The sequence below is a fragment of the Strigops habroptila genome, chromosome 1 (assembly GCF_004027225.2).
Source record: "Strigops habroptila isolate Jane chromosome 1, bStrHab1.2.pri, whole genome shotgun sequence".
Taxonomy (NCBI): Eukaryota; Metazoa; Chordata; class Aves; order Psittaciformes; family Psittacidae; genus Strigops; species Strigops habroptila.
Window position 1 is genome coordinate 86,873,474 of NC_044277.2, and position 26,172 is coordinate 86,899,645.

Genomic DNA, 26,172 nt, shown 5'->3' on the forward strand with positions numbered 1-26,172 from the left:
TAAAAGAATCTTTTAAAATGCCTCATTAAAAACAGTAATTCCAAGGAGATTATCTACCTCATTAAAATATAATTATAGGTGAAGACTGTAACATAATGACCTTTCTTCTTAGAACACAGTGGTGCAGGTATGTAACTTTTGTGGACTGATGATGTAAGCCACATTAAGTAATTCTGTCTGTTCTCTGAAGACTTTGGGAAGACTGGCTCTCTGGAAAGGTGTTCTGCTTAGTCTTAATTCCAAGATAATTATCTTGTTACAGGAAACAATACAGTGGCTTCTTTTAATTCAGTGTTGCAGAAAAACCTCTGGGCACAGAAATTAACGGAAGAGATCCTCAGCGTTTGCTATGGAATGTGTATGTTATAGATCCAGATACTTATAATCATTGTCTTGAATTTGTAGTGGATCTGCTGTGGAGGATGGGAGAAAGTGCATAGGATAGGAATACCTGCAATGCTGCTGCTGTGAATGGTAGTTACTTATAGGAAGCTTCCTAAGTTGACACTTGTAATTAATCACTTTTAGAATTTAAAATTCAGATTTTTTCACCCTTTAAAAATACCAGTTCCATGAGGGATTAGGACATTTGGCTTTCTTTTTTTCCTTCTTAAAATACCTTTCTTAGGTATAATACTATAAGGATTGGAAAACAGAAAATGCTATACAAATAAAACTAATTCAGAACAGAGAAAGAGGTCTTTTAATTAAAATCCTTTATAGAGGCTATCTGTGTGATACTGTGTAGTTACCTTCTAGACTTCTGCGTGGTTTAGAAATCCTTCAAGATTACACTGGGCTTCGGACTGATAATCATGCTCCATTACATTGCAATTACAGTGTGTATTAGCAGTGAAAATGTATTCCTCTACAGGGAAAAGGAAAGGATGGGAAATAAGTGTAAGACGAGTAATTGTTTAAACAAGGAAGAGATGTCTTGGAAAAAAAGAAGATCTTGATTATCCGCTTTGTAAGGTGATAATGTTGACACATCTTCCCGGAAAGCACAGGCGGTTAAAAGAAACAGCAGGAAAGGAGTCTTGTTGCTGAAAAGCACAAATTTAGGAGAATGCCAAGTTACTATCCTAGGGTAATTAAGAATTGTTCCAGCCCAAGTGCATAAAAAGTAAACTTAACTAAACAAGACACAACACTAAGGCAAACCGAACGATGAGTGAAGAAGGCTTTCCAGAAAATAAACCTTTTGGTTCAGTTTAGTTTGCAGATATTTCGTTTTATTTTCCTTACAGCTGAAATTAATGTTAATGGATGCCAGCCTAGTGAGGCTAGATCAGCTGTAGAATGTTTCAAGCAGCAAGTTATTTCGTGCAGCAGTCACATCTTGAGGTGGAAAAATGAGCATTCCGTATTAGAAAATAATGTTCTACCAGTACTTAGGAGATGCAGACATCTCTGTATTTAACTCTCTTGAATTTTCTCCTGCCTCTAAATTCCTGTTCACCAGTACAACAGGTAGACCTCACAGAGCAAAGGAATCCATGTGCTCTGTTCCAAGCAGAGAACTGAGATTTAGCAAGTAAGTCAAAGTAGGTAGCTTTTGTGTAAAGTGTTTCTGGAAACCAGGATAACTGTAGGGGTGCTCAGCAAGAGCCCTCTGATCCACAAGAACTTCATCACTTTACTTTCATCCCAGCGATTCCAAACAGGTCCACCTGCTCCTAACACTCCTTTTGAGTCAAAAGTGTAAAACTAAAAGGAGGGCGTGGACTTTTCAGGTGTCTGCAATACCCACACACCTCTCCACATTACAGATGTGTGCCTGCAGAAGGTATCACATGAGAGGAGATGTGTGGATCTCTGCTGCCGAACAACACTTGGGATGTCAGGGGGTTTAGATCCATAGTCAGGCTGGGAAACCTGGGAACAGGGGATTCTTGAGCAAGAGAGGAGCATCACCTGTGCAAGATATGGCACTTGCATTCAGAACATGCATCCTGGGGAGCGAGCAGTACATGAGACTGAACAGGTCAGAGGATAATCCTGTCAGCTGTTGATTCATTCCCCTCATGCATTGCAACGTAAAAGGCCATCACAGACCTGCACAACCAAATGCAGATGGGAAGGTAAAACATATCATCACCTGATTTTTAGGATATTCTTGGAATCTAAATATTGTATCGGGCTTGTTCTGACAGCATAGTCAGGGTGTAAATTCATCCAAGATGAATAACAAAACATGGCTGCAACACAGTCATTATTAAGGCATATAAAGAATAAATTAGCAGATATGAAAAAGAAGTTGTAACTTTGCTGAAACACCAAGAAAACTGAGTGAAACTGTAGCAGTTATGGCAAGAACAGGAGTTGAGGTATCTGTAAGGCAAGCAGAATAGAGAAGAAATGTCCCTTTGCAGTGAGCAGAATGTTTTCCACAGCCTATCTATCTTGTGCATTTAAGCTCTCTTTGCTTGATGCATTAGCTACAAGCATTTAGATTTTCATACCTTTGGTTTGTGGAGTATATTTTTCTGTGCGTGGTCTGTAAAATCAGTGTTACTTGCCTTGAGTTGTCATATGCTACGTGAGCCATGTGAGCAGGCACTGTTTCTGCTAACTGACTGAATTATTTCTTTAAATTCCTTGGAGATCTTCAAGGACCTAGAAGCATTGCTGTGCAAATACATGATGAGTGAGGATCTGTGGCTGATATTTTTCAATTTGCAACATTTTATATTGATACTGAAGGGAGAAAAGAAAGTCTGAGATTTTTTTCCTTACTTTTTGCAATGGCTGTTGTACTTTCCATATCTCTACTTCAGGCCTTCTACTACTCACCTTGTCCGAGCTGTCTAATCAATATGAATGACCTTTAGAAGTTAAATCAGAAAGCAATCTCCCTTTCACTGGTCAAGACTTCTCCGGTTTCGGAAAGGAAACAGGTTCACAGTGAAAAAGAAAGGCTGGCTGAGTGGCAATCAGAAGGTAGAAAGATCTCTGCCCACTATGGATAAGCAAATCAAAACTACTGCCATGCAGAAAATCACAGTAAGAGCAGTGTCTTGCATTTCTGAGATGTTCAGGTAAGTATTGCAGCCACACACACATGGAATTCCAGGGATAGTAATGAAAGCATGCCTGTCCAAAGTAATAGAGACAATACTGGCTAATTAAACATGGTAGAATATGTGGTAGAATTGGCATGTGTGTGACCTGCATTGTCCATGATGAAGAGGACAGAAAGTCTGGATTTTTTAAAGTTTGATACTAAAATTTCTTTTTTGTTTGAAACAGAAGAGAAGGAAGGAAGGAAGGATATGCCTCCACATCTTCTTTTGTAAGAAAGATACATAGGTAGACTGAAAAAAGTATACAAAACTGTAATCAAGAAATGCACTGTGTCCTCAATGGTACTTAAGCGGTAAATTTTTAATCAGAACAACTAAAAATACCCTGAAAAGGCAGTGTGGAGACTGTAAGGGAGGGAAAATTGATTTGCTGCATTTTGATAGCTATGATGTTAAAAATACAAGAGGGGAATAGGTAAGAAAGGTTTAATTCTTGCCTTTGTGTGAATTACTTGCACGCTTGTGGGGTGAGATCCTCACATTTGTAACAGTCAGTTAAATGAAGTGAGAAGAAATGTATTGGGTGCTGTGAAGAGGAAGGTAGGTATATTGTTGCACCATCTTTAGGCTTTGGGAGTACTCAGGTGACCCATGTCTCTTCTTTTCCAAATAGTAAAAAGAATGGATCTGACAGCGAAGAGTCAGATTGTATTGACTGTTGTGTGGTGTCAGTGCACGCTCTTAGCATCTTGTTAGTATATAGAAAAAACAGTGTAGCAACATCATTTTCTGTTTTGTTGCCAGGTTTGTTGCACTTTTCCTTATCTAGATGAAGATCAAATCAAATACTTTTAGGTCCGCTTTATTTATTGAAGCTGGCTTGGTTTTGTCTTGCTTCTGGAACAGGTGAATTAAAGCAGAGTAATTCTGAAGTGCTGCTTGCTGCTGGTATTACTCAAATTAAAACAATCAGTTCAGTCCCTGAACACCTTGTTGTTCTTCAGCCTGACCACTTTACAATTTGCTGAGGGATTCTTTGAGATTACCTTTAACTGCTGAACTGGCAAAGTACCAGCAGCAACTTCTCTGCAGAAAAAACAATGCAGAAGCTGCTTTTGACTGTAGGTAGCAGAGGATCAGTTTACTATTAATGAACTGTGTTCTCCAGCTCTGGGTATTTTTCTCTCATTTGGTCAAATGAGTGTAAAACTAATATTTTATAATAGGTTAAGTGTTCATGGGAGGCACTGTCAGTGGATAGTGGTTGGCTTCTGAGCCTTTCTTCAGCTGTCACGGTAAAGCATGACTATATAGTGGCTAGTGAAAGCACTACAGTAGTAGCTGCGGACCCTTTTTTTTCCCTCTCTTGTCCCAACCAGGAGTAGTGCCACCTGTTTTCTCTCATAAATGAGAACCTTTTCTGTCATTTCTTTTGCCTTATGGGCTTCAGCTTAGAACACATACTTGTAATGGAAGCTGTGTGCTTTTGAGTGCATTTTGCTCCTGGTGTGTGCATGTCAGGCATTCCCCTCTGCCCCAGACCAACCCAACAGCCAGTGGTGTTTGACTGATTCACAGAGGGACCCCAACCCCTCCGCAGTTTCTTCCTCTTCCTTGCCTTTTCTCCTCTGAACAGCAGCTGTGTACAAAATAACAGCTTCATTCTCATAGCAGCTCCTGCTTAGAGGTGGTCAGGGGCTTTCTGGCCAAATTCATTTAAAGACCAGGCTTCCCAGAGAGATCTGCTTTATGAAGACATACGGGTTCTGCTCATGTACGACCAGAGCCCAGATAACCTGAGTACTGAGTCAGTGAGATTTTTATCCTGGCTGCCTACAGGTTTAAAGGAGCTGAGGCTTGGGTTCCATGTCTGTAACTCCAAGGTAACCCTGCTGTGCTGGTTGCTACATGGCTCCAGGATGTCTTGCACTTCCCACTTCCTAGCAGTCTTGATGCCCTGCTGTACCCCACCAGGACTGAGGCTGTTCGAGTTTAGCTTTCCAAAATACCCTGCACAGTAGCAGTGGTGTTTACAGAGCATAGGGAAGCCATGTGCTAGTTTTTATATTTGAGGCAATTGAACTGAAAAGCTTTTAAATCCTCCTTTCCCTCCCCAGCAAAAATGTTTCATGTTGAAATGAATATGGAGAATTAATTGAGTAAATATTCACAGATTTTTGTTTAAAAAAGACTTTTTCAGATATTTTAGAAATTCTGAACTTTCAACCAACTGTTCCAGCTTCTTTATAGTATCTACTAGCTGAAGTCAGAGATAGCAAAAATGAGCATGCATTTCTATAGCACAAGCCAGAAAGTATTGTTTGATATGAAGTAGACCTTTTCAGTGTTGTATTTATTATGTATACATGTGTAGACTTAGAATCTGTCTACAGATTTTGGTTAAGCATCCTCTTCAGAGATTTTTTAATGCTTGGCCTAGAGCTTTTGAATTCCAGTGTGGATTCAGATACCAGATTCCGTTGAGTTGCTTTGTAAGTCTCCCAAATAGCAGTTGCCTGCCAAAATCTAAGATGCTCATAAAGAACTGTGAGAGGAGTAAGAGAAGGGACAGAGAAGCATACCCTTGAACTGTTCAGCATTTGCTTATGCTGGATGTTTCTTGCTTCATCTGCCAGAAAGATGGACTGGAAAAATATGAGTAAATGTCTTCACTTTGTTTTACAAAAACAAACAAAAAAAAACCAAACAAAAAAAAATTAAAAAAAAGAAAAATCCTTTCTTTATATGCTAAAGTGTGCGTTCTGTGTGAGTTCTGTGACTTACAGCTGTTTACACAGGTTGTGACAACCAGTTCAGACCTCTGTTGCCAGTGTTTACTCGAAGACCATCTGGTGGGGAACCAAACAAAAAAAAGAGTAATCAACTGATAAGGAAAGACAGATTCTACCTTCCCTCCTATGCTCAGTGTTCAGACAGGCACTATACAAATAGCTGTTCTTAATGGCTCGCTGTTGAAGTCTGAGGTTTCCTTCAAACCACTGTATTCAAATCAATTGTGGGGCAGTGTTCTGCTGTACCATCCCTGGCTCTTCAGAGACTTCATGGAGAAAATTGTCTTCACTAACTGAAAATAATTTACTATTAATGAGCTTCAGTAGGAGTCCCATTATTCTTCTTTGGTGGGAGGCTGGTGGCTAACACACAGGCTTGTGGGAGGATTGGTATTCGAGAAAGGAAAAAGATGAAGTAACCACAGGTTCCTATTAGAATGGGGTGGGGGGAGGAGGGAGGAACATAGCCCTGGAAGTGTGATGTATCACCAGTGATACTCCACAGGAAATGTAATGAACCTTCATGGGTAATGAGAAGAGAGGAAAACTTAAGTACACGAGCCACACACAAGACAAATGTCAACTCCCTTATGTATTCAGGCAGATGCAAAGGATAGACATGGTGTATAGAAAAGGATTGCTGGAGTCACAATGAATCATTTCTAAGAGGCTGCTCAGCTGAAGAGCTTAACCTTTCTTCATCATGTCAACCTGGAGTCGGCCATTCACCAGCAGTTCTCAGATGCAGCCCAGAAATCTTTGCCACAATTCCCAAAGCACTTCACAGGAGGCGTCACAGGAATTAGCACAGTGATTTATTGGCAAGCAGTGGGCTGGTGAAAAATGGCTAAAGGACTCAGCTGCCACAGGATGCATGGGAGATAGCAATAGGCTTGCGACAGCTTCTGAGTTGAGAGAAATCCTGGTGAATTGCTGCCCATATAGTCCAGAGGTTAAAATTACTGCTGTTCAGAGCTAGTTTTCATAGTACGTAGTTGTGAGCATATTTGAGTCTGAGCAGCATTGCAATGGCTCTGAGTGTGTCAGAGAGCAAGCGAAAGCTTTTCAAATCACATTAGTTAGATGGTAAATACTGTGTTCTCTGAAGAGCTTGAAGTCAGTTTAATCTAGCAGTGCCTTTTGAAAGTGCTCTACTCAGCAGATAGGATGGGGGAAGAATTCACTACGTGTAAAAGGCAAAGAGTCCTCCTTTCACCTGGTGCTTTGTCCTTCTTCTTCTACTGCATATTGAAATGTCAGCTCTGCCTATGCCATTGCTCTGTCTCTGCCTGCCACTGCCTGGAACCCTAATCACTCTGCTCTGCTCTGCTCTGTACCTGATTATGGGATACACTACCCCTCCCCTCTTTTCTTGGTCTCTATCCCTGCCCTATCCATTTTCCTACAGTAACACTGTAGCTGGCCATCCTGCCCCAGCAGGCTAGGAAGTCAAGGTGGACTGGTCCTGTCAAGGCCACCAGTGATGGATGCCCAGCTTGCAGACTGGGAATCCCTGCAAGAGAATATGAGTGAGGGTGGGAAATGTGTTTTGGCTAGGTCTCAGATCTGTGCCTGAAACTAGTTTTTCTTTAAAACAATAGACACATCCTTCATATAACTTTTGTCCCACTCCTCCTTGATCATATCTTAAACAAATTTCAGCATGAAAGTATGGTATGTTTGTTCTCTGTAGTGTCTTAGCAGAGTGAAGAAGGAACTCGTCCGTAGCTGATCCTGAGTTTCTCTCAAATTCTTGTGTGGAGATCTGCATGGGAAGGTAGAGATGGTACTGTTTGCTTTTACAAGAATCTTTCTAGCCACAGAAAGCAGCCACAGTACTTAGACAGCCACATCAAGCATTTCTTAGGATAATGGACATTACTGTCCTTTATGTGTTGAGAATTGCACATGTGCAGTGCCTGCACACGTTTGCTCTCATCTCTTCACAAGGCCTTCACAGAACTGTGTTGAGGCTGGTAATATGATGTCCAGACACCTAATTCTTAGGCTAGATTCAGCCAAACATACATCCTGTAAAGCTGCCAAGATTAGAGGAAAAAGTCTTTACATGCCCCTCTTCACTTCTTAGTATTACTCCACAGAAGAGATGGATTTAGCACTAAATAATTAATACTGCTCTTTATATTTTATGGATCCGGAACACATTTTTGTAGGGGGAAGAAAACCCCTATAGGTAGGAAGGGTTTCTTGATGCTGAGTTAAAGCATTAAGCAGCTTAAAGGTTATTTATCTCCATGCTGGAAAATGTCAACACTTAGGTTGAGGAAAAAAGGTTTTCTTTAATTTCAGAACAAATAAATGTCAGCATTCCTGAAACAGATCACAGTATCTTCCCATTGTTTGTTTTGTGCTTGATGGATATTTTATTTTAACCTACCAGTTAATTTTAAATAATTTAAGAAATTTTTTGCCAAGTTCTATCAAGTGCTAAGTGTCCTCATCTCTGGGTAAATTGAATAGAAATTCATGGGACTGTGCACCCCATAAGATCTGTATAATATAGGGATCGACCTGAGCACAAAAGGTACATCTGGATAGAGACTGCTGCTATCCCAAAATCCTCTGGAATTCAGGTTTCTCTCCTGCTTCTCTCAAACACTGTCTGGTAACATTAATATTAACACTAACACCATGCAACTGATCTATTATTTATGAGGCATCACACAAAGATGCTATGGCAGGATGCCATTTAGAAATGATTCTGAGGATGAAGAAAAAATTTATGTTTAGTATTTTAGTGCCTATTAGTACACATGTGGGACAAGTGAATAGTAAGGAAATGAATGACTGTTCATACTTGTAACTTTTGAATGGTTTGTGTTTGGACTTCCTGAATGAGTACTAGAAAGGAGATAGATGAAGACTAATTTAATGTAGTACTTGTGGGGTTTTTTATTACCTTTGTATATGAAGGTCTCATGGTTCTCAGCTGAGATATTGCCAGCCTCATCCCATGGACCAGTGAAACAGAGTAGGCCAAAATATTAAGTGACATGTCTGACAAGCTGTTATGGAAATTGGCAGTTTAGGTCAGCATGTTGCCTTCAGTTGTGTTGCATAGATGGGACGTACATTGAGCAAGCCAAAATCATCTAGGATGGTGCAGTACATTCAAGTTATTTTGAGGTAAATGGCTAGGCATAATTACATAGAGCCAAGTGTTTAACTGTGGGTTGTGTCACTTAAGAAGGCATTTTTCTTGGTGTCTGCTAATGTAGATATTCATGGGTTTGGCTTTACAAAATGAGTCCTTATTTTCAGAGCTTGAGTGTTAATAAGTACTGCTGAAATCACTGGGTAATGTGGGAACTCCCAGCCTTTCAAAACCACACCCTTGCTGTCAGTCGTAGAGTATCCAAAAAAACCAAAATGCCGACAATTTAATGGGGCACTATGAAAAACCAACCTTCACATCTTTTGTGCTTTGATAGCTATTTTTGATCATAATGCTAATTCCCCACTTCAAAGTGTTTTAAGAGGTGTAGGTATGTGAGTATTTCAATATACAGCGTTTGGAGGAAGATGTTACTCTGATGTGAGGAGAAAAACGGTCATTGTAGGTAATGTAATTTAATTTGAAAAAAGGGAAGAGAATGCATGAAAGATGTTTAAAGGAATTGAAGGTGATGAAAGAAACCAGTAGGACCATCTTCCTCCATTGTATTAGTCCAAGAGAAAACATTCAAAAAGGTAACTAAAATGTGCCTCATAGTGTGTGATAAGTCTGCAGTACTGGGTATCTTTCAGGCAAATAAACCTCTATGGTTACACAAAAATTACAAAGGCTGTCAATTCTTGTGCTTCAGAACATAAGCGACACCTGCCTGAGGTCATGCTGAAATCCTAGTGTGAATGATCATAGAATCATAGAATGGTTAGTGTTGGAAAGGACCTTAAAATCACTGTTGTATTTCATATGACCCTGAAACGTCTGTTATTAGACAATTCTATCAGCAGGATACTAGATTAAATGGTGTCATCTTATACCTTAATATAGCAATATCTATTTTGTGTATGTTTAAATATATACAATATCTATATGATCTGAAACTTCCCTTTTTATATAGTAGTTTCCTCAGTGGATCTCAGTGGGTCCTTTTGGGCTTTTACAGTCCATTTTCTAAATAGGAATTACAGTTATTTACCAATTATGAAATTGAATATTAACCTAGTAGATCATGATAATAGCCATTATGGGCCACCAAAGTGGTAGATGTTTGACATTACAAATTCAAGATCTTCTACTCTCCTGATTACTAACTCAGTTCCTTGTATTGTCTTTGAAGTAAATCCACTTTCGGCTCAGTGGGATAAGTTTCTAAGTGGATTTGGTACAAGTAAATGAACATGTTTCACTAGTGTATAATTATGCCAGTTATATATATGTTGTGAATCTACTGGATTTGGCATCTGCTTGTTTTCTCCTTACACCCATGCTTGTTTTCTCCTTAATCTTCCCTCTGTCACATGAGCTTAATTGCATCATATACAGTGTATTATCTCTGGAGGAAAGAACATTTGGGTGTACTAGAAGGAGAACTATCAACCTAGGCAAATACAGAATGAGTTCAGTACCTGCTTTAAAGTTATCTTCTGTGTAATTAATACATCTATTCCCTTTCTGTTGTTTTCCTCATATGCAAGCCTTATAGCAGAACACAGAAACAGGATGTAAAATGTTTGATTTCTAGCTGAATTAACAATGTCCATATGCAGAAGAAGTTAAAGAGGTTCTCCTGTTACTGATAGTATTAATTTTTAAAAGGTAAAAAAACTCCACATGATTCCATCCACTAACACAAGCTGTCTGAAGCCTCAGGATGATTCAGGGTGCTTCGCCACTGCCTTTCAGCTTGCAGTTTTGTTTATGAGTATGGCAGGGTGTTCACAGGGTGAGATTTCTTGCTTAAAAGCACTCTTTCTGCTGCTGTTGAGTTCTGCTTGGAGCATTGGGCAAGACAGGAATGAAAACTGAAAGAAAGCAAAGGTGAAAAAAAAGACACAGAGAAAAAGCACTGTAACTAATGAAGCCCAATATCTTCAAACATATCTAATGAATTTTCTGGATAACTGAATTAAGAAACTTTAAAAGGCCATGATTCTCAGAAGTTGATGTTTAGCACTTCTGAAGATAAGACCAAAGAAGAATTCACTAAACACCTATATCTTTTGAAAATCTTGGCTGAGAGTATAAAAAATTTTCATATGAGAAATAACTGCAACCACAATTCATGCACGTTACTTTTGTTGTGTAATTAGACTTCTGAATGTGTTCAGGTGCCACCTCTGTCCCCGTAGATCTGGTGCCTACCCAGGTATTCCCTCTTCTGTGCTTCATTCCTCTCTTCAGTGGGGAAACTTACAGTGGGTAAGCAGTTTTGTCAGGCAGCACACTACACGCCGAGAATATGTTCTAGCTCAGAGGAAGTAAATCTTGGTCCTTAAATCAGAAATTCTGCTATGGATTTCAGTGTGATGATGCTTTACTCCAGAAACCTGAAGTTTGCTGGGGCTGGAGATTGTAGCAGCTTGAAGTTAACGTGTTAGTCTCTGACTCTCTTATTCTTTTATTTCTCTATTGATGATTCTTGGCAGGAATCCAATTTATAAAATAGATCTGCTCTGACTTGTAAATTCAAACAAATGGGACTTATTCTTTAATCCTGTTGTGGAGAACAGCTTCTGTTTGCTTGTCATTTTCATTATAATTATGAATAAAAAGAACCATCCACAGGAAAAGAATATATATGCACATATTCTATGATAACGAAGTAGCCAAACTGTTGCAAGTTTGATGCACAAGAGCTAAAATCTGTGACTGGTCAGACTATCAAATGGAGGAAATGCTGTGAAACAGTTTCTGAAGAACACTTGTTTGTGACCCCAGCTGTGTTTGCATAGCGTACTGCCAACAGAGTGCAGCACCACCATAGAGAGATGCTGCAATCATGACTATTAGTTTTAATTGAAGAATTGTGTCCTTACCTCAAAGCTTACATGTGATTTATTAAGGTCATTAAACAACTTACTTGATGAGTAGGCCAGGCATACACTGAAGTAATGGCTTACAAAGCACAGCCGTAGAAAGAAAAATGTCACACAGTTGGTAAAAAGTTGTCTTTCAAAGTGTATATATAGATTCTAAATTAAAAAGTCCCACAGAACCTTTCATCCATGGTAAATTATTAATTACAAGATAGTAGATTAGCTTGTCCCAATACATTCCACCAGTTCCACATGAACAGATCATTCTGGTGCTGAAAAACATGATTACTAAAATAAATAGACTTGAAAATACAATACAATGTCAGCAAGGCACCTGTGAATGATAGTGGGAAAGATTATAATACATTTGGAGCACTTAACTGCGCTTTCTTCACAATCAGGGCTGGCACAAGATGAGCCATAAGTGTCTATCCCAAAGAGTTCTGTATTTTGAAAATGCAATCTGAAATTCTCAGCAATTGATTTTTTTCCCCCCCCCTGCATATAATGGGGCATTTTCTGTGCTGGAGAAATTAGTTGTTGAAGAACCATTCTTCTCTCAGTGACACTGAAACTGCTTGCTGATTTCAGTGAAGCTGGAAGCATGACAAATGCAAAATCAGGACCTCAGAGCTCCATCCAAAGCCCACCAAAGTCAGTAGAAACCATCCCATTGACTTGAGTGGGGTTAGGATCAGGCCCTTTGTGTTTCCCTTGCTCATTAAAACCCAATCTGTCTACAGAGAGAACAGAGTCATTTCTCTTCCAGGAACTTGGACTTTATTGCCAGCTAATTCAGTTCTCCATTAAGTAATACGATGGCTGTTGTTAGAAATACTCTTGTTATTCAGGAGGGACATGCTGATATTTGTTCAGTAAAGTAAAGTGGTAGTTAATAATGAGATTTGCATTACAGTTGCATTCAGAAGTCCTTCCAGTTTTCTGTTATTTTGGAACTACAGAAGGCACCTAAATGCTGTGGCAATACACTTGCATTCTAGTTAGACACATTTTTATGCGTTGTGAAAACTGCTCACTTCTGACTGAAAAATCATCCCTGACTTTATTAAGGACAAATAAGAATACACATTTATTATCAAAGTTTCTTATATTGAAGCACCAGACCAAACAGGTATAGAACATGAAAGAGCATAACTAATGAGAAGGGTTTTTTTCCTAGATATGGCAAAGTCAACTCTTGCAAGCATTCAGCAAGGAAGGAAGGGAGGAGGTAACTAGCCATTGCTGACTTTACTTTTACCAAGCTAAACTTTCATTTGTATTGCAATCATGTCTGGCTAGGAAACAGGTTGCTTCATCATGTTGTTTGGTTTATTGTTTGACATTGACAGGCATTTAGGGGTGCTAACAGAGCTATCAGCATTTCCATTACCTTTAAGATTCCCTCCTTACAAAGAATCTTGTTACCTTTAGGAGAGCAGATATAAAAAGGAATATATCTGCTATGGAATAGGCTCTCTGAGTTCGCTTATGTAGTGTCACAAAGATGCCATCAAGGTGTACTGTTCTTGGTTTTGTTCTTATCTACGGCATATTCCTGGGTCTCACAAAAAGAACAAGATTAACTTTTACATAAAAGTAAAAGATGTAATGACAGAATAGAAAATAAACTCTCGGAAGGCTAAAGAGTGAGGACTAGTTTGCTTAAGTAGTAAGGAAGGATTGTAGGTGAGATTACAAAAAATTTATCATCTTAATTGCAGAAGTTTGATGTCTCTCATCAAGGTTGCTTGATAAACAGCCCAAACCTGCTTTAAAGGATATATGCTTCCTGGCACATGCCTAGTACCTGCTGCCACTGAACAGTTCCAGTAGCAGAACAGCCCTAGAAAAGCAGGGAGTGCTGGAGTAATCCAATGAGTGTCCCTTTAGCTGGGTGCCATGTAGCCAGCAGTAGCACATCTAGAATGCTACAGAGGGTAGCATGTGAAATCCTTCCCTAAACTGTTAGAAAATGATATCTCCATTACAGAATGTCTCCCTAATCTCTGTCTGTTAGTGATTGCTTATAGTGGAACTGCAGGGATTATTTGTATACTTACCCAATTGCAGTTTAATCCTTCTGATTCTTGGCATCACTAGTATTTTGTGGCAGTGAGTCCCACAGGTTATACATCTGTTGTTTTTAAAACAAAGTATCAATTTGAAATGCGGTTTAGTTCTGTTTGACTTTGTATTAGGAGGGCAAGTAAAAAATACTTCCTAATTAACTTTAGCTATATTGTGTATATTTATTCAGTCCTGTTGTTGTCGTTCAGATAAACAGCACTGATCTTGTCAGTCATTCCTGATTCAGTTGTCTTTCTTTGACTAATACTTTTGCTGCCTGGCAAGGACCCTTTATTACCCCCATATATTTTTTAGATGTTTTGCTCAGAGTGAGCCTGTATCCAGGGTGAGCACATGACATTGACTTTTATGCTGGCATTGTAATATTTTAAGTGTTTTGTTTTTCTTGTTCCTTTGGGAAGATTCTGGCTTTGGTTTACCATGTTTGTGCTGAGCAAATTTCTTGCTCTTTTGGGGGATGGTGTGATGGGGTTTCCTGCAATGAACTCTCTATTATGTTTCTGGATTTTATTTCTACCTTTTTTTTTTTTCCCCAGCAGTAAATTTTCCAATCTAGTTATATACACTATTTTTCTGACCAGTGCTTCTTGCGTACCACTAGTCAAGGGCTGGACTAGATGCTGGGATCAAGAAATGGGAAGAAAAGACAAAGCCACCATTCGTCTTGGGTAGTGTTGCTTCAAATGGATTTTTTTTTTTTTTTATTTATTGTCAGCAAAAGGTTTGGACTATGCCTTGAATGCTCAATGGTGATTTTTTTTTTTTTCTTTTGCACTTTGTTCCTATGTGCATAGAAGTAAACGCATATTTTTTCCTTTGGTCATTTCAGTGGTCTTTGGGCAACAGGCTAAGAAGCACTATCTAAATCATACGTGGAACTGGTAGCAAAGCCATAATACCTGGCACTTTTTAAGAGGAACTCCTGGCACCTCCTTAAGGCCACTTAAGACCTTTGACTCCAGTGCTCCCTGAGCTCAGCCTGGCTCCTCAGTTGTAATAGTGCTTTTCAGGTGCCTTTTCCCTGAAGTTCCATTGAACTTCTGCTGAGGTGCAATGTTTTAGTGCTACAAAATAGCAACTAATAACAGCTCAGGAAGAACTGCCCTTAAGTTACCAAAGCATTTCTTCTACTGGCTTGGGAGCATTGATGAGAGCTTGGTTCTTTGTTACCACCCCAGATCAGCCTTTGGTCCCAGTGTTAGCCTGAAGAATCCATCTCTCCATCTTTTCCAGCAGGTTTTCCTGCAGCTGATTCTCCAGCACTGCTCCCTGGGCTGTGGCTACAGAACCCGTCAAGGAGCAGACTCGAGCAAACACTTGTTTTGTTAGCTTTAACTACATTAGCTACACAACCAATGTTTTCAAAGTAAGTAAACCAAATAAATTCTCTACAAAGCCTGACCTGGTCCACTTTAGTTTGCCACTTTCATGGGTGTGGATTACATGAGTTTGTAATTCTAAATTCTCTCTGAAATTAGAGTTCTGTGGGTTTTCCCATTGCATGGCACAGACACCTGAGAGGCCAAAGTTGCAAAGACAGCTAAATAGTTTCTCTTAATTTTTAAGCAATTAGCTCTGTGAGCCAAATGTTGTTCTTTTAATAAGAGTTTAAAAATACGCTATTTATTCTGCTCCTGCTTTCTGGAGGGCTTCAGTTTCAGCCACACTGATGGTTGAGCTCCTACCTTCTGAAATTGTGGCCAGTTTCTAAGCCTGTAAAGTAGCTCATCTGAGCTGCAGCTGAATCTGAAATCCTCTACTGGCTCTCACAATTCCTAGCAGTGCTGGGACAAGCCCATTTTTGGATGCTGCTTTGCTTTGGATACTGCATTTTAAATAGGAGATATACTCCCTCCTTGCTGAGAATGTTTTTGTGCTTTTTAGGGTTTTCTTTCTCAGCATTGGCATTCGCCTGTTTGTCCGTCTAGCCCCCTTCCCTCTCTCTCCCCCTGGTTTTCATTTTCAGTTATTTTTGTTTATGTTGAACTTCTGCCTGCTCAGCTGCATCAGAGCTCAGTGTTGGCAGCCCGCCTTGTGTTGTACAATTCTACAACTTCTGCTGCTTAGCAGCCTGTTGGAAATAGCTTTGAAATAAATCCATGTTGGACCGAAAGCAGCATCTTTCTTGTTACCCCCTCAGAATAATTTTGTGCTATAATTGGAATTCTCATATGAAATAAATAAACATGATTTCTAATCTATAGAAAGATCTGGATGCACAGTCAGTGAGAGAGAGATGTGTGCATACAGCCCTGTCGCTGGAACAGAGATGCATTTGCAAAATGTGCATGGCACTACTCGTGCTTTCGGGCAGATTAGCACTGAAGGGGGAGGGCTGGAGGGCAGCCTCAGATCACTGCTGTGCCACCTTGAGACCTGTCAAAGGAATTGGTTACTCTGCGCTGCTCTTGATATGAATGTGCCATAAGCTTTGTGTTGTTTCCAGTCTCGTCTTTGGAAAGGTGGCAAGAACAGGAAGCTGTGGCTCCATCATGCTTCTTCCACCTTACCAGTCCTTGTATGGCACGTGGGAAGGGAGATGAGGGTGTGGGCTTTCATGCTGCCTTTCATGTGCAGGCTGAAAGCTGCACACAGTCTTGGATTTCCACTTAAGCAAGGATATGGAGGAGGTTCAGAAAAAAATTTACAGGGATAATCAGAGCAAGAGAATGATTGAGAAAACTAATTCTGGTAAAAGTGATTTGGTGGATGCATATGGTGGAGATCTAGAAAATCATGGGTTGGTTGGAGAAGATGGGTAGAGAAGGATGGTTTCATGGTTTCTAGTACAGAAGGCAGCATGCTTCAAATGAAACTACTAGGAACCATCTTCATAGCAAGCAGAGACTCTTTGCAGGAGGGCTATAGAGATGCCAAAAGTTCGTGTGGGGAGGGAGACTGGATGAGTTAATGCAGAGGAGTATACTGGGACATGAAAAACACGTAGAAGCAACATCTTCTCAGGAATGCTTTGTGTTGAAAACAGGTTGGAGCCTAGGAGAATATTAGAGGCTTGTACACATGCACATTGGCTTGCTTTTCAACTTAAGGTATCCACTTACCAAGACTGTTTAATTGTATGGCTGAGTTTGTGTGGTGGGTGGCTATTTTTGTTGCAGATTGGACAGGGCTATAGAGACTTTTGGTCTGGCCCAAAACAGTTTTCATGTGTTCTTGTGTGTTGTAATTCAGTAACTTGAGATATTTTCTTTTCTCAAGGCTTTGAAATCTGGGCTTTTTTGCTGTAGGCTATTGCCCTTTTTTCCCTGTATCCCCATATTTGCAATCAGTTAGGGTGTTTTGTTTTGTTTTGTTTTGTTTTGTTTTTTTAAACAGATCTCCTGAAACCTGATTGCATTAAAATCTGGTGCTGTAAAGGGAGTGTTTAAATCTATTTTGTGCTCCTTTCACTGAGAAATGCCTAAGACACAGAGACTTGGAATTGCTTTTTCAAGCCAAGAACATGGTTGCTGTTTGTCTGTCACAGCAGTAATGGTTCCAAGTGTTTTTGTGGATTCAGTCGTGACACAGTCTAGTGCAGCCAGAAAAACAAGGCATGAGAAGGTACTGATGAAATAAGAATGAGGTAGGGAAGACCTGTAGCACAGCTAATTTGCAATTAGCATCTTCCTACTTTCCTGTTGTCTGCTGTCCTGCAATTCTGAAGGAGACAGAAAGAATTTGGTCTAAAAGAATGCTAAGGATGGATGTAAAAAGCTGTCAGGACTACAAACAGACAGAGACTGTCTGTGGTGCCAGCAGAGGAGGAGCAGATCATGCCCTGTAAGCTTCTGCGGAAAGAGTCATTTAGCACAGCTTGGTGGGAATTGGGTAATGGCAGTATGTTTGGAGATTAGATTGAGGAGTAAATGATGGATGAACTGCATTGCCCAAAAAATACTGTATACAGTTGTCATGCCTGTGTTCTCAAGATCAATAGCTGTCATAACAGTGAGTAGTTGTCCCCTTTTCCTTCTGGACACTTAACTCCCCATTGCATTCCTGTTGCTCAGTGATGCAGTAGCACCTATGAAAAAAGATGAAATGGCGTGGACTGCATTTTAAACATTACTGGAAATCTGTATATTTTTTTTTTTAAGAATCACTTTCCATTGCAGTTTTCTTCTAAACATCCAAATGGACTTGTGCATTTATTGAACATAATGAACAAATCAGTGGGTTTTTTCCTCCTGCTTTATTTGACAAAATTCCTCTCTCTCCTTTAAATTATTAACAATTCATAGAATCATAGAATCATAGAATAGTAACGGTTGGAAAGGACCTTAAGATCATCTAGTTCCAACCCATCTGCCATGGGCAGGGACACCTTGCACTAAACTATGTGGTCCAAGGCTCTGTCCAACCTGGCCTTGAACACCGCCAGGGATGGAGCATCCACAACCTCCCTGGGCAACCCATTCCAGTGCTTCACCACCCTCACTGTAAAGAACTTCTTCCTTATATCTAAGCTAAACTTCCCCTGTTGAAGTTTGAAGCCATTACCCCTTGTCCTACCACTACAGTCCCTAAGGAAGAGTCCCTCCCCAGCATCCTTATAGACCCCCTTCAGACACTGGAAGGCTGCTATGAGGTCTCCATGCAGCCTTCTCTTCTCCAGGCTGAACAGCCCCAACTCTCTCAGCCTGTCTTCATACGGGAGGTGCTCCAGCCCTCTTATCATCCTCATGGCCCTCCTCTGGACTTGCTCCAACAGCTCCATATCCCAACATTCCTGAGGAACTAGGGATATTGATACTGGCTCTGGAGAAAAATAAGCTCCAGGAAAAAGCTTACTGGCTTGTTCAAGCATTGAGTAAACCCACAGCTTAGTGAATTTATACATAAATCTTTTAGAATTGGTAAGATAAACTTGTTTGTTTGTTTTGGAGCTTTTGGTTGGTTTTTTTTTGTATTACATCATTTTGGACTGAAAGAGACGGACTTTGATGGCCTTGCTGAGTTGCTTGTCATAAAAAGATGCCCCAGGATCTGTGCCAGATCTTTCTTCCTGCAGCAGTTTGCAGAGTTCAGTTTCTGTGAACACAAGTAGGGACATTCTATGATTCTGTGACAGAGACAGAGGCAGTTTCTTTGCTTGTGATTTCTGGAACTGTCTTCGCAATGGGAACTGTGTTCCCACTGCTTTTTGTACATGTGGTCTCTCAGGTCCGTGTTCACTATGGTTTCTCAAAAGCTGCTGGTTTTCTGATAACTTTTCTTATATAGGATCCAAAGACCGGCAACCGCTCCATCCCACTAGAATCAACCCAAGCTAAGGAAGCCCCTTAGTCTATGGCTTGACTTCACTTTGCACTTCCCTTTAGATAGTATTCTCTTACTGTTTTAACCACTACTTCACAGATGAGCGTTCCACCGCTTGATGCTTTCCGTCTGAAAGAAATCTGTTTATGTCATCACCTTAACCACAGTCTGTGTATGATGATGCTTATTAATAACTTCCAATGTAGCTCTATTGCATAGAGAACCAAAGCACCACCTCTGATGCCTGGAAAATTTGGTGGGTATGTTTTTGAAATGAACACTGTTGTGTGAGTGCAAGTTAGTCAGTCACAGACCTGGGAGAAAACATGGCTGAAGGAGATTTTTCTGTACAATTCCTGTAAAATTGTCTAGACAAAATAATCTTTTCAGGTAGAACTTACACAGCAAAAAAACAGACTTATACATGATGACTTTAAATTGCATAGTAAACTTTTGTATTACATTTTTTATTAAATTGTGGACTCTTTAAAGTGATTGTCTTTGAGCATTGATACATTTCTATAACTTGATTATTTTTGTACCTAATAAAATTCTAAAGAATTCAAGATTATTTCTTAGTGCTTAGAATTGTATTGTCTTGTATTGCCATTAAAGTTGTTTAAACTGTTCAAACCGTTTATGCAAGGTTCCTCTCTTCATACTCCTTCAAACCTAGATAAAATCCCTGTTTCGAGAAGGTATGCTGTTGCAAGAAGCACATTCTTCTGTGCCTGCCTGGCTCATTTTCCAGACTTTCCCATGCCCTGAGGCTACAGGCCCATTCCTGATTTTGGTTCTGTCATCCAACTTTCTGCTAAAAGCACAGTTCGTGCTGAGTTCAGACTGGGTCGCTCAGGGTTTTATCCAGTCTGCTTTTGGAAACCTCCACGGATGGGGAGATCACACATACTCTTTGGGCAACCTGCTCCACTGCTTGACTGGCCTCATGGTGAAAAATTCTTTCCAAATACCCAATCTGAACCTTATTTAATCTTGATTTACTGTTGGCAATTATCCTCCTCCTGTTCACTGCTGTAAAGAGGCTGAGTCTGTCTTTTCCATAACCTCCTTGTAGGTACTAAAGGGTAGCAATTAGGTGTCCTCCTCCACCAAGGCTCCAGAGGCCATCCTCACAGCACCTGTGCTCCAGTCTTCATCTTCCTTGTGTTCTCCATCACTACTCAGTTTATATCTATATAGTTTTTGCCTTTGGTGATGATCTCTGTGTCCAATTACCTGTGGATTTTTCTCCGCAGTCAACATTTTTGGTCAGTCAGATCAGTCCATCATTACAGAGAGCATGATCTGGAACTTCTGTGGCTTAAGACAACACTTCTGTGGTGTTTCAAACCTGTGGCACCAGGCCCAGGGGAGCAGTGAAACTGCTGGCTAGATCAGTAAGCTGAACTGGACCATTAGTATTACCAGCACAATGTAGCACCATAAAAACTGGGGAGAACTGACTGGGAACCAAAATGCCTACTAATGGGATGTAAATAAAATACTTCCCCAGAAAACATTCCTGGTTTTGGAAGAGTTCATTTCATTTGGGCACAGGGTCATCTTTGTCCTGATTTTACCATAGGTGGAGGACGTGATGGTGATTAAAATGAAATAGGGGCCCAGCTGGCTTACAAATGAGGGACTGAACCACTGTATGAGAGCTGAAGGCATATGCATTTAATTGTTTCTCTGTACGGCTCTGTAAGGCAGTTTTATTCAAGGACTAGAAGGATGCAGATGAATCAAGAAATCCATAGCACAAATTCTCCACCAGCTTGAACAGGTTGACAGTAAATAGGGTGACAACACCAGTTTATTCTTGTGGAGAAAATGGCTTAGCATTTCAAATAATTTAATTTTCTTTAATTGTGAAATCAAAGTATATCAATCAAGTGTGAAAAAGGGCTCAATAAATTTAATCATGAAATGCTGAATTATGGCTAGGTGGTAGGTTTAATTTTGTATTCTGTTTCTTTTGATGGCACAGTGGAGTCTATTGGTTATGATGCCCAGGTAATTACCTGTCATAGTGATAGCTTTAATGGCACATGATTTCTTGTGTTTTCTACTTGAAAAATGTTACGTGTGAGGGGGAAAAAAAATAATTTTTGTAATTTTTTAGATTTTCATTAACAGGCAAGTTTATTTTTAAATTCAATCAGGAGACAGTCTTGTAAAGCTGGCCCCTTTTGTTATGTAGGGTTACATTTCTTGTCCATCTTAAACACGGTTGAAAATATACCAGAAGTGCCATTGTCTCTACTGTCATTTTATTTCAGCTTTTCTAAGTATCTCTGCATGGAAGTGTTTGAATGGGAGAACTTGCTTGTGATATTTTGTCTTCAGATTTTTCTTCCCCTAGGGAAGCCTGTTAGTCTTTTAAAATGACGTTACAACTTGCTCAATAACCAGCTTGGGAGTTGGAAGAAATCTGAGAGGAACGTTGGAAGGAGAAGAGACCTTTTGAGTAGCAATTTACTAGCTGTATATGGAATGTTCAGTTAATATAAAAACTGTATTACTATCCTACCAGTGCTAATAATGCATAACATTATTCGTCTTGTATTTTTAAAATAATGTGTACAAATCAGACTTCACAACATCCTGTGAGAGAGATAACTATCAACATTATTCTAATCCTCATTGTGTATTAAATGAGAATGATTTTTTCAAATGGGGAGCTCAACAAGAGGTAGAAGTAGCATGTTTCTACCTTGAAGTCCTATAGCAGGTTGCGTTGATCATCCCATACATCTTTCTCAGCCCACTTATTACACTTTACCTTTGCAAAAACTTCTCTTATAATTCTAATTTTGCAAATTTCCTATTTTGCTGAAAATCATAGAGCAGCCCAGGTTGGAAAGGACCTTGAAAGATCATCTGGTCCAACTTCTTGTGGGAAGGAGAGCCTAGATGAGGTTATCTAGCACCCTGCCCAATCACATCTTGAAAACCTACAGAGATGAAGACTCTGCCACGTCCCTGGTGAAGTTATTCCAGAAAATTATTGTTCCCAATGTAAAAAGTGTCTTTCTTCTATCAAGATCAGTGATCTTGATATAAGATCAAAATTTAGTTTAGAATGACCCATAAATGTTTATACAATATATTGCTACATAAAAGGAACGTATGTGTGTGCGAGTCCATCTGTCTTCCGATGTGAGGAAGGGAGGCAGAAACCTTAGTACCATCTATAGCAGAAGTCCCCAGGCTTTCTGGGTTGCAGTTTGGGTTTTGGTTGAGTTCTCTCCTTTCAGGCTTCTGACCATACCCACCCCTCGAACTCATCTCTAATCTTAAACCTAGGAGAAGCTATAGCATTTTTGTCAAGTTCTCGACTTTATTTAGCACTTGTTCATATGTCTGAATGTAGGCAGTGTAGTTAGCAGAAGATGAAAATATGCTTACTGCTTTACTAAGAAGAATGATTACTGAGTTAGTATTGATACAGATATGCTCTATTGGAAGAGGGCTTGATCTTCCAAGAGATTCAGCTGAACTACTGCAGAAGTACTGTGTGAAATCCTTTAGTGGCATGGGGAAGGAGGAGGCTTTAAACACCTTTAAAGTGACAGCATGTTAATTGGTGGCTCACTCACATTGCTGAGGTTTCTCTGCTGCATTTTTTGCATTCTGTACTCTGCATCTGCCTAGGTGTATCTTTGTTTCTGTGAACCATGCAAACTCTATTATTTCATGCATAAAATCTTCAATTGAAAGTGCTCAAATAATTAATAGATATATTGTCTATGCAACAACATATCAAACTATTAAAATATAATCTTTTCCACTATATATCACCCTATTTTAATCAGTTTCTAACAAATACACCTACCTTATAATGGATTAATAAAATCCTCTTCAAAATTCTTTATGCACTTTTCCCACTGTCTTGTTGACCCAGCGTGCCCCTGCTTCAATACCAGCTCACACTTTTCTTTCTCCTCTTGGCTTCTCCTTCCTCATTCCAACAGTGGGTTTGTTTACTCAGGCTCTTCAGCTATCAAAAATTCTCTCTTAGGCTTTTTTCCTCTCACCGTCTTTGAATAACACTGTATCTCCAGATGTTACTTTAAAGCTCTTTTTCTCCAGATGTTACTTTAAAGCTCTTTTTCTCTTCATTTACAATGGTGCTTATAATTGTAAAGGGCAGTATTTAATAAAAATTACTGCTAAATGAAGAAGTAATAACTTTACAAATTCAGAGGCAAATTAGACTCCCAGGTGTGATTCTGTGATTACTGTTAGTACTTCAAATGGGACTTTGGTTCTGCCTTTAATTTTTTAAAGAAACCTTCTTCTCTTCTCTCTTAGGTACCTTCAGTAGTTAATAGTGACACAATGAGCCATTTTCATGTTAATCCATTGCAGCTCTGTCCAAATCAGATTACAGGTTTGGAAACCGTTTTACTGTCATACATGCACTGCTGGAGGCAATCTGTAGTGCAGACTTCCAGGGATGAGACTCTAGTTCTGTGCTTTCCTGCAAAACCTCCCTTTTTTGGGGAGATGGCCAACGCAGAAGGAGATGTATTCCCCACATTTCCCATACAACAAATCCTCCTGTTACAAGGAAAACCAGAATAGGTCTGTATACCTCACAGTCTTCTGCAGTGGCTTGGGCTCCTGGACTTCTTTCAATACTGTGACTAGCGTCAATGTCTGTTTTCCATATTTTCTTTTTGACAGGTATTTCCCAGTTCTTGGCTTAAGACAGATCATAGTTACTCAGACAGAAACATTCACTCCTGACCACCTGTTTGAAAATCATATGGTGCTACTGTGAATTTAAAACCATCTTGCTGTGACTCGGTTACAAATTTCATGTATAGTTAACTAAAGAAAAAAATAACTAGCAGAAACCAGAAGGCTTGGTGCTCCTCACCTTTTACTTCCCTTGCTGTTCTTCCCACTTGTATGAGTATGTGCTGTCCACCGTGAGGCACCTAAAAGATTCCAACCTCAAAATTTCACTTTCCTTTGTTCTGTGGACAATGGTAGGTATTAGATTAAGTCAAGTCATGTTCAAAGAAGATTGTTTCTTTACTCTGAAGGTTTGATCTCCACTTTCATAGGAAATTTCCTACATGGCATAACTTGCCAGCCAGTTTTATCAACAGATATATATTTTTTTTTCCAGAGCTCTTTTACTGTGGCTATCCAAACTTAGCATGTGTTTTTTGAGAGTCTTGCCAACTTCAAAATTCCAAGTGTGAAAGTACAGAATCAATTTTCTAAAAACTTGGCTTGCTGTTTGTCTGACTTGTTCCATAAAAATAACTAAGTATGGAGTTTCTAAGTTCAGCCTTTTTTTTTTTTTCTTGAGGTGTTAGACTGCAAACATTTCATCAAGACTTAGGGAGAATCTTTGTTGATAAAGATGTAATCAAAATTTGATTCATCCTGTCACATGCTTACCAATTCTGTAAAAGCAAAGATCAGTATTCTGCAGCTGCTTGACAACCTTCAGCAAGTATTAAATGTACTCCTTTCTTCCTTATTTCAAACTTCACAACTCTTTCTTTCATTATGGCAAATTTAAACTTCCATTTAGAAATTATACTAATTAGTTTTGGGAGTTTCATAATAACAATTGCAGTAGACAGTGTAGTAAGAATTATGCACACCTTCATTTGACAAACAGTGTACAATATGCTTTTCATTTTATGTCTGCTTCTGACTTGGAAATGCCTCATTCGATAATTGCAATCTGTTTTCTCTACCAAATCACCTATTAAAAATTTTAAATAACGTAAGATTTGGGAGGAAAGAAAAGGCATGTGGCAATAGCATTGACTGTTGTGTTTCAGTCTTACTTAAACTGACTTTCCTACTTCTGAACTAGCTGAGATTTATATATGCAGCACTTACTTGGTGGTTTGTATCTGAAGGACTCTGAGGGGAGCCGCAGTGATGCCTTTGCCTGGGGCTGCTGAGCTTCCTTCCCAGCTGCCGAGTCTGACTCCCAAGGGGGTGAGGAGCGATGCCTGAATGAATTGGAGCTCTGCTAGTGTAAAACTTGGAATGTGCAGAAAACAGTAGGCTTACACAGTACAAATATGCACCGTGGCTCCAATCTGCAGACTTCTGCACATGGTACGTTTAGTGGCATGGGTAGTCCTCGGGGGTACCCACAGGCTTTCTGTTAAGCAGATCTAAGTGTCTATACACAGTCACCACCTTTGTGTGCAGTCTTGCAAAAATTGTGCATATAGCTGGCATTCACACGTAGTTTCAGAGTCCAGCATTCTTAATTTTGTCTAATTTCAGAAATCTGTAAATAAAGCAGCTCAAAGGTAGTAAAATCATAGGTAGCTAGTAAAATCGGGACACCTGCATAGGCCTGTGTGGCAGAATGACCTGTACGTCATAAGCCTTATTACTGTGCTTTAGGTGATTTAGTGCATAGTTTTACAGGAAATATGTTAGGATCTAGAGGAATATTCTGGCTGGAATCTTTCTTCTGAATATGAAAACCTCATTTTGCACAATTGTCTGTTGAGTTCTTTAGAAGCAATTGATCTGATTTAGTCTGTACATTTAGTCTTCAGTAACAGCGGTAGCTCTTATTAACCGAAAGATCCCAATAAAAATTATGTGCTTCAGCTGGCCAGGCTGATTGAGTCTTTAGATACTGACATAAATATATCCTGTATTCTGGGAAATCTGCGGTTTCCTTCAGTCAGCACTGACATGCTTGCAGGTGGCCAGATATTGTCTAAACATTACTGCTGATCATTCACCTTAGACAGACATTTGCCTATCACAAAACCCAAATCACATTACTTGCCTACATGAAACCAAAGTGGTCTGTACTAAAGAGCTAAATTTTCTGTCTCAAACATTCCTTCCAGGCTGCTAATGTTAAAATCCATAACATGAAAAATAAAACAAAACTAACAGAGGATATATGTAGGTGCATGTGGGCATGTATTCAGGAGAATACAAAATTAAATTGTATACATCTGCTGTGTAGTAGGCACTGCCTGCAA

General features: G+C 39.6%; 1 protein-coding gene across 9 annotated transcripts in view; it reads left to right on the forward strand.

Annotated features, from left to right (window-relative positions):
• FARS2 (phenylalanyl-tRNA synthetase 2, mitochondrial) overlaps positions 1–26,172 on the forward strand; it is a 242,457-nt gene that overhangs the window by 165,850 nt on the left and 50,435 nt on the right. The gene's annotated exons all lie outside the window — the stretch shown is intronic.